Here is a 13836-nt window from a genome sequence, read left to right as displayed (position 1 = left end):
GAAACATGAGACCTTCACAGCGTGTGACCTGTCTTCTGGCCTGGGTGCAGCAGAGCCCTATGATCCTTTCCCATCAGTGTGCTGTGGAACCCACTCCTGGTCTTTGGACCCTTTGATTGAGCATTTCAGCTAGATTCTCCTGGCAGTACCATGTGGATTTCTTTGCATTCTTAATATTGTCTTATATCCATGTTGCTATCTTACTGAATTTTTTTTTTTTTCAGGATCTGGCTATGTCACGATTTCATATGTGTAGGTGGATTTACAGTACTTCATCACTTGATATGCTGCATAAAGTTGCCTTTTACCATAGTCAGAGAAGTGTGCTTATCTGATTTGTATGCACTGGGGTTGTACACATTTTGAAGCAATGTCTCTTCAGTGTGAACTAGAACTTCTCCAAAAAATGTTGAGCAAGGTCATTACTGTAACAACAATTTTCATTCCCTGTTGGGAGTGTTCAATGCTCCAGCAATAACCTATGAGTAGAGATGCTTCTAATTTGCAGCTCCCTGGAGCTGGAGTTTTCATCCTTTACCTCTGACATCTCCTTAGGACTACTTCAGATTAGTAAGTTTCATTTATTTGGTATTCCTTATATACATATACATATACATATACATATACATATATATATATATATATATATATATACATATATATAAGAATGAATGGGCTAAGTTATTTAGTCTGGCTTGTAGCCTAATTTCTGTTTATATGGTGATGATTTCCATCTCCACTCTATCATTGTTCAGCCGTAATATTTCCTTCAATTTGAAGCCAATTTATTGAAGTAATTTGCCATGGAAGGTTCTGAAACATGTTATTTACAAGTGCATTCTGTCACCCTCAGACAATACTCTGAGATGATGTAATATATCTGTACATAACATTTCTATATTTATATTTCTATATATGCTTTATTTTTTCTTCTATATTTTTCCCTTTAAAAATATAAAGTATAACAATTATTTTATTTTGTGTTAGAGTTCTGTAAGAAGACACATAAAAGCTCTGCTCCATTTTTTAAGTTCTAATCAATTCAATTGAGTTCATAAGCCAGCTCCATACTTATGTTTGTTATATCTGGATTAGTAATTTCAAAGCGTTTTTGAGACTATTTTCATTGTTAGGAAGAGAAGTGACTTTTTTTAGAATTCTTCAATGGCTGAGTTCACAGTTAACATGACATATGAGACTCATTTCCTCATTTGTTACTATTTAAATGTACACTTATCCTCCCACTCTTCCTGAGAAAGTTCTGTTTCTTGTAGATTCTCTGCCCAAAAACCTCTATAAAAGCTAACTTAGCTCCTTCATCTGACAGACAGCGTGCAGTCCCTTTGAACCATGAATAGGAACAGCTGATGTCTGTGAAGGTCATGTCTCCATGGACATTTGATAGGGGTTCCTGTGGCAATGCTGTGAATGTTCTGTGCACCAGCCAGGCATTTTTAGTTTCCTTACAGTTGTGGAGAGGAATGGGCACTTCTTGGGTGCATTTCACCTGCACTGAAAGCAGATGCGTTAAAGGGGTGAATGGGTTGCTCTCTCTGCCTGTGAGTTTCTCGTGTTCCCTGGTTCTGAAGCCAATCCCTGCCTGGTTCCAAGCAGACCTCAAAGCTTCTCAGAGCTGCAGTGCCTACCTACAACTTCTGTGCAGCTTGCAGAAGTGACTGGGGTGCAATGTCCAGACATCCTACTTGCTGGGAATAGGTGCTATTCACTTGATGAGACTGCATTTCCTGGGTTCATGGATTCCTCTTTCACCCCAAGATTTTCACCACTGGTGTTCTCTGTTGGAGAGCTCATTCTACACTCATAATATTTGTAAATGATGCTGTATTACACTGGTTGGAAGTAGTGTTTTTCATCCCAGCTGCCTCTTCTTTTCTTATATCAGTGCTATTGTGTGATCTCCTGGACTTTGAGATTTGCATATGTAAAAACTCTTACCCTGGGTTTAGTCATTCTTAAAAAATTGCAAGCAGTCACACTGCATAAGAATAAGAATACTTATTTGCAAAGTGCTATTTAATGAAAACTTGCCAAGAGTATCTTCTTCTAGAGATTTAATGAAATCCAAAGCTGTTTGTGATGACCCTATAATTAAAAGGAAAATGTTCTCTTCTCTTGTAGTCACTCATGTATTGATATGCTCAGTTGCAGCAAATTAAGTTGCATTTGAAATTTTGTTTCCTTCATCATGTTTGCTGGAGGATCCACACAGAGTGTTTTAATGTGTTTCCTCATCTTAGCTTTCATTGAGTTCCTTTGATTTCTATTACCTGATGTTGGTAAAATCATTCTGATTTTTTTTTGCTTGTTTTGCTTTGAATTCCAACCTGAATTCCACAACATTTTATTATTCCTACTTCACGTAAATCATTGTTTTCTCCAATTGTCCTTTATGGAAAACATCAGGAAAATAATACTCAACCTTTGTAGAACACTGTCTCCTAAATGGAGAACTATTTTAAGTCTTGCAGACAAAATAGCTACTGTCCAGTTCTTTTAGAGCAAATGTAATTATGCTTTTTTTATAGTTTGTTTGGTGTGTTTTTTATTTGGGTGTGGTTTTTTTTTGTTTTGTTTTTTTTTTTTTGTCTGACAGAATCATAGGTGAAATAGTGGATTTGGTGCCCAAGAATTTTCAAATGTGTCAGTGATTTTTTTTTTTTCCTTCCTTATAGCTTTTACAAAGGAACATTTCTCCCAGCAGGAAAAAAAAGTGCAAAATTTTGATGCTTCTTCTGTGCTTTTTCAAGCAATGCTTCTGCTCGTAGTCTCCCATGTTGACTTTATAGTCCAGACTCTCTCTGTGATAAATCTACTTGATAATTTGGTTAAAATATAGCAATTAACAGGCAAATGGTGTTCTTAAGATTTAGCAATTGGTTAATGAAATACATTTGTCCACTAGCTAAGTCATACATGATTTTAATATAACCTCTGTTTTTTCTAATTTGTCTTTTCCTTGTTCTATTTGAATACTTAATTAAAGCAATCAATTCTGTGTATAAATGAGACACAAGTTATGAGGAATGCAAGAGTCCAAGTTAAGCTCTGCTGCACCACATTGAGAGCATAGAACATGGTCAAGGCTCTCTTTACTCCACAGAGAAAGATTTGGGGATTTTTCAGAATTTTTACTTTGCTGGTCTGCAAGAGAGCTGCTAAAGACATGAATGGAAACGTCAGTACTGAACAGCAGTTTGGATCTGAACTGAAAAATTTTGTTTCCTCTTTAAAATAATTTTTCACTGCTGGTGGTTTAGAGCAGGCAGGTTGTCAGGTTATTGGTGTTGCAGGGACTTCAAAAAGCAGACTGGGAGCAGGGGCAAGAAAGGTCCAAAACCTGAGTGGGGACATCTGGACAAAAGCTTCATCTTCCTACACAAGTAATGGATGAGAATACACCTGAGCATCAGTGCCCACTCTGAGTTTTCCTTGGCAGTGACCTCCCCCTTTCCACTTGGCTGCCAAGGGAGGTAGGAAGGGTGATTTTCTAATTTAGGCACCCAAGTCTGGTACTGACAATTGGTAAGACATGAATGGTGACATAGTAATGGGTTTGTCCTTATGAATTTTCCTGGGAGATGTGCTGGCCAGTTAATACTTGCTGATGGTGATGTTGATGGGGACTCATCAAGTTTAGAACAGGAAATTGGAGATCATACCTTGATGCCACCAAACTGTGCAATACTAAATCCATTGGACTTGGTATTTCACCCATTGCTGTGCAATGCAGTGAATACACATTCATCCTGCCCTAGCCGTCCTGACTAGTGCTCTCTGTGAGCACTTTGGGATGTGTAGGGAAAAGGTGCTCAGGTCCACAATTTCAGTTTATCCCACTTGCAAGAAGAAATTCAATTATCTCCATTATTGCAGGGAAACACAGAGGTGCAAGGAAGGTGTTACTAAGAAATGAATGTGGAAAGCAATTTGTCGTTTTCATGTCCAAGTCCATATGACAGTGATACTCTCTCTTAATTGAAAACTGTTTTTCTGCAAAAGAAAAAGAAAACCTGTCTTCTTTACCTCACAAAGTTAATTTTGGTTGTTAAAGAAAAGAGTTTTTGAAGAGACTTTAATGATTATTTAAGCCTGCTTTTACTGAGAGTTTCCCCTGGATCTCTCACAATAGAATTAAATGGTAGTCTGAGTAACTGATTATTAGCTATTACTGGACACAGCCTTTTTTTTCCTTAGGATCAGGCACCACACAAATGGATTTATCAGACTTCTTCACTCAGAGAAAGAGAGCTTGCCAAGGTGTATCTCTGAGGGCATGTCTGGGCTGTGCATGGTGGTAAGAATCCTTGCCTGAGGTCTGGATATGAGCCTGTTCCTGGCTCCAGATCTGGTGTTCTCAGGGTTGGTTTGGTGATCCTCCAGAATCCTTTGTGCCTATGCCCCCATTATGCAGTTATATTGCCCACATATTTTTATGGAAAACTGTTGGGTAGGAGCTAATAGAAAGTGTCTCATCAGTTTCAAAGTGATGTTTTATTCCTGAAGAGAGCAAAAGGAGTTTTAATGGAGTTATCCAGCAACTTAAATATTCACACTTCTGTCAGAGCTTGCCAGGAGGAATAAGACAGCTGTCATGAAACTGTACACAGCAGATGGTCTACAAACTCCCCATAACTTTTACTCAACTTACCTTCTAATCCTACTGCCACCACTGAACCCTGACTGCCATCCTAAAACAAAAACCATCTAGGAAAAGGGATCAGCTACTGAGCAAGGCTTTCTTTCCCTAATACTGCATTTGTACTTGTAAGTGCTGTTCTGGCTGTCCTAGCAAGATTAGATCAAGGAAGAACCTTCCCCATATCCAGGGGAGATTACTTGCTAAGGGGGTATGCTTTCTTAAAGTGATCTTTTTTCCTGAAGTTGATTTGTATGACTCAGCCAGACACAGAAAAGGGAGAGTATGTGGGTGTGAGAGGTTTGCAGAAAACTATTGCACTCTCTCAGTATTCTGTGTTTCTTGTCACCTGTCTGTAGTTTCAGAAAATCCAAAATTTAACTTTGGATGGGAAGCAAAGCATAGTTTTGAAATATTTTTTTCTTTAATTTTCTGAGATGCTTTTCTGAAAGTATACTTAACTGACTTCAAAAATATTTGAGATGTGATTTACACAGAGAAAATTATGTGAGTCCTTACCTCAAGGCAACATGTGAGAGCAGCTTCTAAATGAAGGAGACAGATGCAGATACCATTTGGTTATCTGACAAGACCAGTGTAGGTAGAAGAGAAATAAAGTTGGAGTGGAGACACAGTGGATTTCCCTGAAGGGGAAAAACTTCTGGAGTGTTCTAGCAACTTCACTCATAATCTGGGAGTATTTTGGTGGCAAAAGAATAATGTAATATGGCCAACACCAACAGCAGGGGAAAAGGCCATTTATTTAGCAACAGAGAGAGTGCCATGGAAAATGAACTGGGAAACTATAGCAGAGAAACAACCTGGAGTATTGAGCGGTGAGAAGCCAGGTGAAATTAAAAAAGGTTTACAGCACAAAAGGAGACAGAAGACACAGGTGAGAAAATATGAGAGGATGAAGAAACTAGGAAAAGGGACTTAAGAACTTTTTTTTATTATTTTCAGAAAGGAAGAAGACAAGAAAGAATAAGAGAGGTAATTGTAGCAATGAAAAAAAGAGGTTAAGCCAGAAATAGAAGAAAAGGGATTTTGTAAGACAAGTAGGGTTAAAGAAATGTTCTCGGAGATCAAACAGTAAGTAAATTTGGTAAAATTAGACAGAAAAATGGAAGAGTGAAAAAGAAAGTTGAATAAGGCAGAATTAATAAGTAGAGTGAACGAGTCAAGGAGAACAAAGTCAAGGGAGAGAATTTCTGTGCTCTAGGAAGCCTGATTCTGACCTATTTTGATATACAGTGTCTTTAATTTACTGAACAGACAACACCAAGGGGGTTTGAGGGAGCCAGTCTGGCTGACTGAAAGGAAGTGATGCTGCCTGATGCTCTGCAATGGGGAGGGCAAAGGGTGGCTCTGAATTGTCAACCACAGCAAGTAAGGCTCACTGACCTTTGAAAAATTCCATAGGGACTTTTACCAGCCCCTCTCTGCCTAGTAACAGGGAAGTAGAGGGTCAGGTTTCAGTTTTTAAGGAACAACAACACTCTCTGAAGCTGCACCTAGAAACCTGGTGAAGTCAAATCACTTCACCAGGGCTATACATCCTTATTTCGCAAGTTGGGGTGAAGTGAATTAGGCATGGAATGGTACTGAACACAGAGAAGGAAGAAGAAGGGGAAAAGAACAGAATAAAAATAAAATAGTTTAAATGAAAAGGGGCTTCTGCACCTCTAAAATACCACTTATACTGCAACCCTAGGCACTTTGGTGGTGCCCTGCAGGACTCATTTGAGTATTCCAGAGTCTGTCTTGGACTGGAAAGCCTGAAATCACACACGGTATTCTACATGAGGTTTTTCATCAGAGGCAGAGGCTTTGGGGCTTATATGCAAATAAACCCTGATGGTTATAAAGAGAGAACGAATGTTAGAAAATGTCTGTAGTTACTTTGTTATTAAGTTTTCAAAATATATGCTTTTCCATTTTAGCATAACTGCATTAAGTGGTGTAACTCTGATTCAAGAAAAATAATCTTCAAATGGTCTAAAAGCATGTAGTTTAAAAATGATGCCCACTTTAGAAGTAATTTCTTTAATTTGATATTTAACTCCTTTCTTCTCTTAGATTCCAGAGAGCTTTTTGTAGGGAAAAGAAGTTTTGCCATATCACATGCCTGATACTGCAGAGATTGAAAATAACAATATGTACCAGGCCAATTTAGTATTACTTTGTGCTTAACCATGTTTCTGCTTATCTACTCTTTTACTATGAAATAATACAGCTTAGTGCCATGTATTTATGGTTCACCCACTTTTGATCAAACAAACCCCTCTTACTTGAGGCAAGGGAAAACTCTGTTAAACACAGATATAGACAAAAAATTACTCAGGATATTTTTCTTTTCTCAGGGATAATGTTAAGAGTGTGGCGCCAAAACTTCATTCAGAGGCTGCCCTGAGGCCCCTTGGGGCTACATTTTTTTAAAAAGCAGCCAATAACTCTCGCCTCCAGAATGGCAAAACTCATTTCACTGACTCATCTTTCCAATAACAGTCACATCATCCCTTTGAAAACAAGCAAACCCAACCACCACATCCAAACAATTTCCTTGAATGGAGTGTCAGGGAGGGACTGAGCTTTTATTTTACCTACCAGCTCTACAGTGACAGTCAGAGGTGCCTGGGGGGTACCTCAAGGGGTGAGGGAATACACATGAAATAAAATCATTGTAGTGCTACCTTATGACATTAGTATCCCTACAGCCTTAAGCAAACCCTGCTGCTATCACAGGGAACTTTTGCTCTGCATTACCCAATGCATACCATTTGCATTCCAAATTCCCATTGCATAAATATTTGTCATCCTCACTTGTTTTGCTATGAGCTGGGTAAGCTCTTTAGGGCCAGGCCTCGTGATCTGGACACTGGGTACATTTAGTCGTGGTCAGGTCCACTTCCCTATGATTTCTCCCTTGACTTCTGACTGTTAGCGAAGTTTCTCTATGCTTCAGCCCATGACTTATAAAATAGGATCCAGGGCACTTTCTAGCCAAAGAAAAAGCCATTAACCCTTATGAGGATCTTGCACAGAGTAAAAGTATTCAGAGGATTAGGGAAGACCAGTAGATCTGTTAGAATGAAGGGCTGATAATGCTGTGTAAGAGCCCTCTCTGGCTGGGTTCGTCCCCTTCACCAGGCACACCCACACCCATCACACAGTGAGAAAAAAGTTCTTCAGTCTCTCCCTACAAACATATGTAAGTGCATTAATACTTACCTTTAATTTAATAGTAATTAATACACATACTTAAAATTAATACACACCTACCTGATCTAGTGGGAGGTGTCCCCGCCCATCACAGGGGGTTTGGAACTAGATGATCTTTAAGGTCTCTTCCAACCCAAACCATGATTCTATGATTTATCAGCTGTCCTTAAAAAAGTTACAGAAATAGACACTATTACTCCTGTGGTCCAGTTGATAAGGTTCTGAACACTATAAAATGTTCACGATTATAAAATGCTCCAGATGGAGATACAGCTAGATACAGAATATGATAGGTATGAGGCTGCATGCAGTTTTTTTTGCATAGTCCAACATACCCAAAAGAGCATCTTTAACCGAAGAAAAAGCTCACATTTACCACAGGGAGATCAGTAGATGTGTGGCTGGTATGTATACTTAAGGACAAGCTGCTACATCACAGGAAAGATTTAAGGCTCTTTGTAACCTGGTCATGTTAGTATAATTTGCTCTTGGCCTTGTGGAACTGAATAATAACTTGCCTTACAGAAAGGATGATGTGAAGATACACTGTTTTTTAAGCACCTTCACTAATGCATATTAAAGATAAGATAATATCTCACAGTATCAGTGCAGCAGAAATCAATGAGGTTACATTTCTTCACTGTGGTATCTGCTAGTACCAAAATACAGAACACAATTGTTACCCTCTCCTGAGCTGACATCAGTGTGACCATTTCCACAGTGATATTCCTTGAGAAGCAGAGAGACAATTTTCAGGGTATTGAGGTCTCTGTCATCATTCTTCTTTTCTTACAGATTTTTCTTTGAATTTTAAGTTCACAAAGTGAGGGATGAGAAGCACCACTGACACATGGAGAGAGCAAAGGCATTACTTTTTCAGTCTCAGGGTCTTTCTCAAGATATTTTAAGATCAAGATATTTTCAGTATGTGGCAAAATAATTGGAGGTGACGTTTATCCTTTTTAGAAATTTTCAATGGGCCCTGGCTATTTCCATAATGCTTACTTTAGAACTGAGCCTGTTCCACACAGAGGAAAATTTAAAATAAATCTTTGTCTTGTTTCTCAGCACCTATTATTTTTTAGACTTCAGGAAGATTTGCTTGAAACATAACAATTTTGGAAATGGCATGAACATTATGTCAGCATTGGCAATAACATATGATATCATTGTTCCTTGTAAGGTGTTTTTGGGGGGCTGTTTGTGTTGTTTTGTGGTGCCCCTTAGTCCCCACCCACACCTGCTGCTGTGTCTGATGGATGGAAAGATTGGTTTTGTCTAATTTTACCACCCACTCCGAAGCTGTCGGTTCATAACTTCTGCTGAGAGTCTCTACGTCATGCCAGATTTTGTGAATGGCAAAGAAGCCTAAAACCCAGCTTTTATAGTGCTAAGGCCTTTTGTAGAAATTTTACAGAAAATCACAAAAAACAAATCACAAAAAAACCCCCAATCACCCCCTGAACTCACTCTATGTATGGCAGTAGCCTACACGGTTTATTTAGTTTTCCTTTTTTTTCTATCCCTGCTCACACATTTGTATGTATGCACATGTACGTGTCCATACACACACTCACATTTTGAGGACTAGCAGAGCAATTCAATCTTCCCATTCTGATCCCCTCTCTAAGCTGTGAAATTGTTAACAACGACGACGATTAAATCAATATCACAGGTGTCTGACTGGGAATTGTTGAGACTAAAACTCAAAAACTGTAGTTTGGTGCTTTACAAACTCCATCTATTTCTTCAGCAGGCATCTACATGTCATACTTTGAGGCCTTTCCAAAGGCACTTCAAAGGCTTTGCATTTTAGAAAAGAAAATAATGCAAGAAGTTTATGGAAAAACATTAAGTTTACTTGCTAATGAAATAAAAAGGCAGGGGCTGGAGAATCTCTGTAGGATTTATCCACATCCAGGTCCTGTTGTATTTCCTGAAAGCCATGCACCACACTGAGGACAGTAACATTTCAGCCTAGGTAGGGGCTGCCTGCGTGTGTCTGTGCAGCACATAGACAACTACAGCAGCCCTGCTCCCTGTGCCCTGCCTTGCAGGACTCCAGGACAGGCTTCCTCTGGCCCTCCCCTGCTACCCTGCTGACATCCCTGCAGGAATCCCCACTCTGCCAGTTTTTGGGAGCTGCCAGACCTACGTAACCCTAGAATTGAATGAGAAGGGAACAGAACAAATCCAGAGCTTTGTTATCTGTGTCCTACTCAGTCTTGACTTTCCTCAACTGAATTTGGTCAGTTCCAAACAAGTTTGTTAGAAGTGTCACAGGATGTTTAAAGGGCAAGCATTAGTCATACTTGTGCAGAGCAGTGTGGTGAGACTAATAAGAGGCTTGATTCATAACCTGGATTAACTGAGGATACTTTTCAATGGGAAGGTAAAAGGGGCAGCTCCAACATGAAAGAGTACATAACACTTAACAACTGTTCCTCTCCTGCAGAGAAATCAATTTGTGGTATACAAAACTGGATAAAGATGACAGTGCCTGTCCTCATGTGGAATAACATGTGACTTGGTGTTGACAGTTATCTCCATCAAGGACAGAGTCTTCATACAGATGTTCTCGGCTTTATGGAAATCTTAAAGCGCGTGAAGTTGGGGAAGATGAATAAGTCTCTGCAACTCAATTTGCTTTGCAGAGGAAAGTTTCATGCTAGAGCTGCTGGCCTGAATAAGAGACAAAAAATAAAAATTACTTGCTTCAAAGCTGTAGTGTGAAAAATGCAGCAACAGCTTTGCCCTGTGCTTTGCCCAGTTCTACAGTGAATGGTGACATTTGACAGTCTTCTCACTGTGAAGGGAAATTTAACACAACTGTGCTGGCGTCTTAAAGGTCAACTGTCCCTCTCTGACATTCCCTTCTTTAGTAAGAGAGCTGGCATCACTGCATGTGGGAACAGTCATGTTGATCTCAGGGTCTGCCCCCAAATAGCCTGCACTATTGTGCACCATTGCATGAGTCCATTAACACATCCCTCTCAAAAGCCCATCAAATGAATTTCAAGATAATTTAAAGATCAGGTATATTTTAGTCCCATACAAATCTTCATTCCCTTTCATTTTTAATGTGGAAAATTATTTGCATTGGAAATATATTGGGATTGCAGAAAGAGCTCACAGGATCATAGAAATGATGGTTTCAAAGGGCTCTAGTCTGACTTTCAGCTTAAAGCAGGAGAACCATTGATGCTGGGTCACATGAGAAGCAGTTTCGTACAGTAAAGTCTTGAAAACCTTCTAGGCAGGAGATGCCACTGCATCTCTGGATCCTTGTTCTAATACTGCACTACCCTCCAAAGGAAGAAATTCTTTTTGCCAGAGGCAAGAATTTCCATAGCAATAGAAGTTTCCCTTGTTAATGATGTTTTTGATTTGTCACATGGCCAGAGTCCTCCATTTGGCACACACTCAGCTGACTGGTATGAGTTGATGTTGCCTTTCAACAGTGTGACTTACAAACCTGTTATGAACTTAGATGGCAAAATTCATGCCTGCAATGATTTGTAGAAAATTACCTGTGCAATGACGTCATTAAAGCACACTGAGAACTTCTGTTTGCTTTTCGCTGCATAAATAGGTGGAAGTCCTTGGAAGAGAGCATGGAATGGAGTAACTCCATACAGTGTGGAAAGCTTAGGCTGTTGCTGTTTCTGTTGCAGGGGGGGAGAGAAAGGCACCTGACTCCCTGTCTCTTTCTCAGACCTTTCACTGTGCCAGTGATTCCCCACAGAGCAGAAAGGTGGTTCTTCAGACAGGTACCAAACCAGGACCCTGTACCTAAGCTCCCTTGGTGGCTTCATTAGTCACCACATACCAGCTGGGCTGCCATCATCTGTATACATGGCTATATGGGTGATGTTGTCATCTTCAGCCACCACGGGGTGGGATCTAGTGGTGGCTAGTGCTGGGTGGCATTAGTTGCCATGGGAGCACTCTGTGGTGTCACAGCTCTCCTGCTGCACTGTGGTGTGGGGAGGTGCTGGTAGTTCTGCTGCAGATGCTGGTAGGGTCTACTGGTGGATTTACAGACGGGTGTTTCATTTCTTGTCTGTGGTTTTGGAGGAATGTTGCTTGCACTCTTCAGCAGCTACAGTGCAAGAGGGTTGTGTGTCAGTGCTGAGAGGATTTCTTTGTGCAGCTAAAACTTGCCTAGTGCTGTGGAGTTTGCCATGACACTTAATCGCTACCTTACACAGACCAGTTACTCGGCATAGTCCAAGGGTGATTAAATTCAAAGTTCCCTAAATGCTTCACCTGGTCTGACTGAGGGAAAAAGCCAAGAGAGTGTATAAAGCAACCTAGTATCACTACACGTTGTATGAATCTTCCCTGTCTGATGCACAAAAAAATCTCAGCAATCTTTATTTATTGCTTGCTTGCATCTACAGAGATGCTTCTGCTTCTCTGTTAGGGAAGGAAGTACCAAACCTCTTCCTCTGCCTGGCACTGCCTGTGGGTTTTCTCCTTCACCTCTCTACAGAGGAACTGGTGCAAAATTTCAGTTCTTCTGAGATGTTAGACTTGGGGTTTTGCACACTTAAGATTTGCAAGTCTTGATGTTTATATCAAAGCATCAAGGATTGATACGATTTATCATATCTATGATGTCATCATAGAGTTCAAACCTTTCAATTTTTCCCATAGCTTGTGCTTTAATGCTCTTTTGAAGGACTGTGCCTGCTCCTGGAGCCATGTGTGCAATTCCTGTTGACTTTAATAAAAACTGTACTGGGTATCTGAGACAGAAATAATTTCATCATATTGTTTTCCTTTCTGCCCCATATTGCTGTATCCTGTAGCATCTGTTTAATAAACTTCTTTCTCCCACTGGAGATTCTCTTCAATCCGCAATGGACTGACGACTGCAAGCCAACTGACTTTTTTCATTTAAAGTATTTTAGCTGAATATTTGGGTCACAAAGAGTGAGATCCCAGCCATGATTTTGCTTTATTATGTCCACCCGCCTTCACTGAATTCTTCACAGGACCCAGCTTGCAGTGGTCATCTGCAAAGTTCATGCTGTCCTTTTTGCTTTTGTTTTTTATCTGCAGGAGAGATGGTTGCATCCCTTTTAAAGGTGAGTTTTTGATGCCTCTGGAGCAAAAGCTGCTTATCAGATGAAATTCCTCCATGATCCACACCATGATTGCCAATGTGGGCTACAAACATGGGCTGTGTGTCAGTTTGCTTTCCCCTGTGGCATGAGCTGGAATCACACTGCTGTAGGTGTCACTGTGATGGAGAAGTGCCCTGAGATGAAAGCAACAGCCCCTGAGCTGTGACCTCTGCATTTGTCAGGGAGCAATGGGGGGTTGAAATGGCAGGGACACATAGGCAGGGTGGCCACAGTTGCTGGAGACTAGAGCCACACTGGGCAGCCCCAGCTCTATAGCCCCTGTTGGGTGGGATTTGTGCCCAAGGCATGCAAGGTATTGATTATTCTGGTTTTGAGTAGGCAGCTGAAAAATATTTCGGCCACGATTTCAGTTGGAACTTCTTGCTTGTTTTTATTTCCTCCAGTTTTGAACACAATAATGCAGATGTTCACTTTCAGTCGTACGTCAACCTGAACATGAAGTTTTAAGGGTGTTTGTGTGTTCAGGCTTGTTTGTTTCTGTTTCCCTTCAGTCCTATCATTCCTCCAAAAATTCTGCTGTCCTTAGGAAGACTGAGGGATTTTTCTGGGCTTCCTCTAGAGGAAATGTGCATGTGAAATCCTGGAGATATAACCACTCTCTGGGACTGATCTCTGCTGTCACTTTCCTCAGATGGCAGCTCTTTCTTGGTTGCTGTCAGGGAACCAAGCATTTTCTACCCTTTCATCTCTCCCCTGCAGACCCACTGGAAGCAGATGATGACTACAGGCTAACAGGAAGCTTTTCAAAGGCAGGTGCTTGCTGCCCAGGGCATGAAGCAGGCTAATTTTCACTGAAGGCTTCAC

General features: G+C 40.4%; 2 long non-coding RNA genes across 3 annotated transcripts; one reads left to right on the top strand and one right to left on the bottom strand.

The window, feature by feature from the left end:
- Nucleotides 1-7938: 7938 nt before the first annotated feature.
- Nucleotides 7939-11763, bottom strand: LOC111939229 (uncharacterized). Of its 2 annotated transcripts, none has more exons than XR_015284604.1 (3): nt 11597-11763; nt 11410-11480; nt 7939-8044 (listed from the first exon to the last, which is right to left on the bottom strand). It is a non-coding gene; the product is annotated as an uncharacterized LOC111939229 (long non-coding RNA). The 2 variants fall into 2 exon arrangements; XR_002869216.2 differs by lacking the exon at nt 7939-8044 and adding an exon at nt 10443-10561.
- Nucleotides 11764-11862: 99 nt separating this feature from the next.
- On the top strand, nt 11863-13799 carry LOC111939339 (uncharacterized). Its single transcript, XR_002869240.2, has 3 exons — nt 11863-11897; nt 12947-12972; nt 13732-13799. It is a non-coding gene; the product is annotated as an uncharacterized LOC111939339 (long non-coding RNA).
- The last annotated feature ends 37 nt before the right edge of the window (nt 13800-13836 follow it).

Source organism: Cyanistes caeruleus, chromosome 3, assembly GCF_971803275.1.
Source record: "Cyanistes caeruleus chromosome 3, bCyaCae1.hap1.1, whole genome shotgun sequence".
Taxonomy (NCBI): domain Eukaryota; kingdom Metazoa; phylum Chordata; class Aves; order Passeriformes; family Paridae; genus Cyanistes; species Cyanistes caeruleus.
The sequence above is the reverse complement of the archived record's forward strand: the minus strand, read 5'-3'. Positions and strand labels throughout refer to the sequence as shown.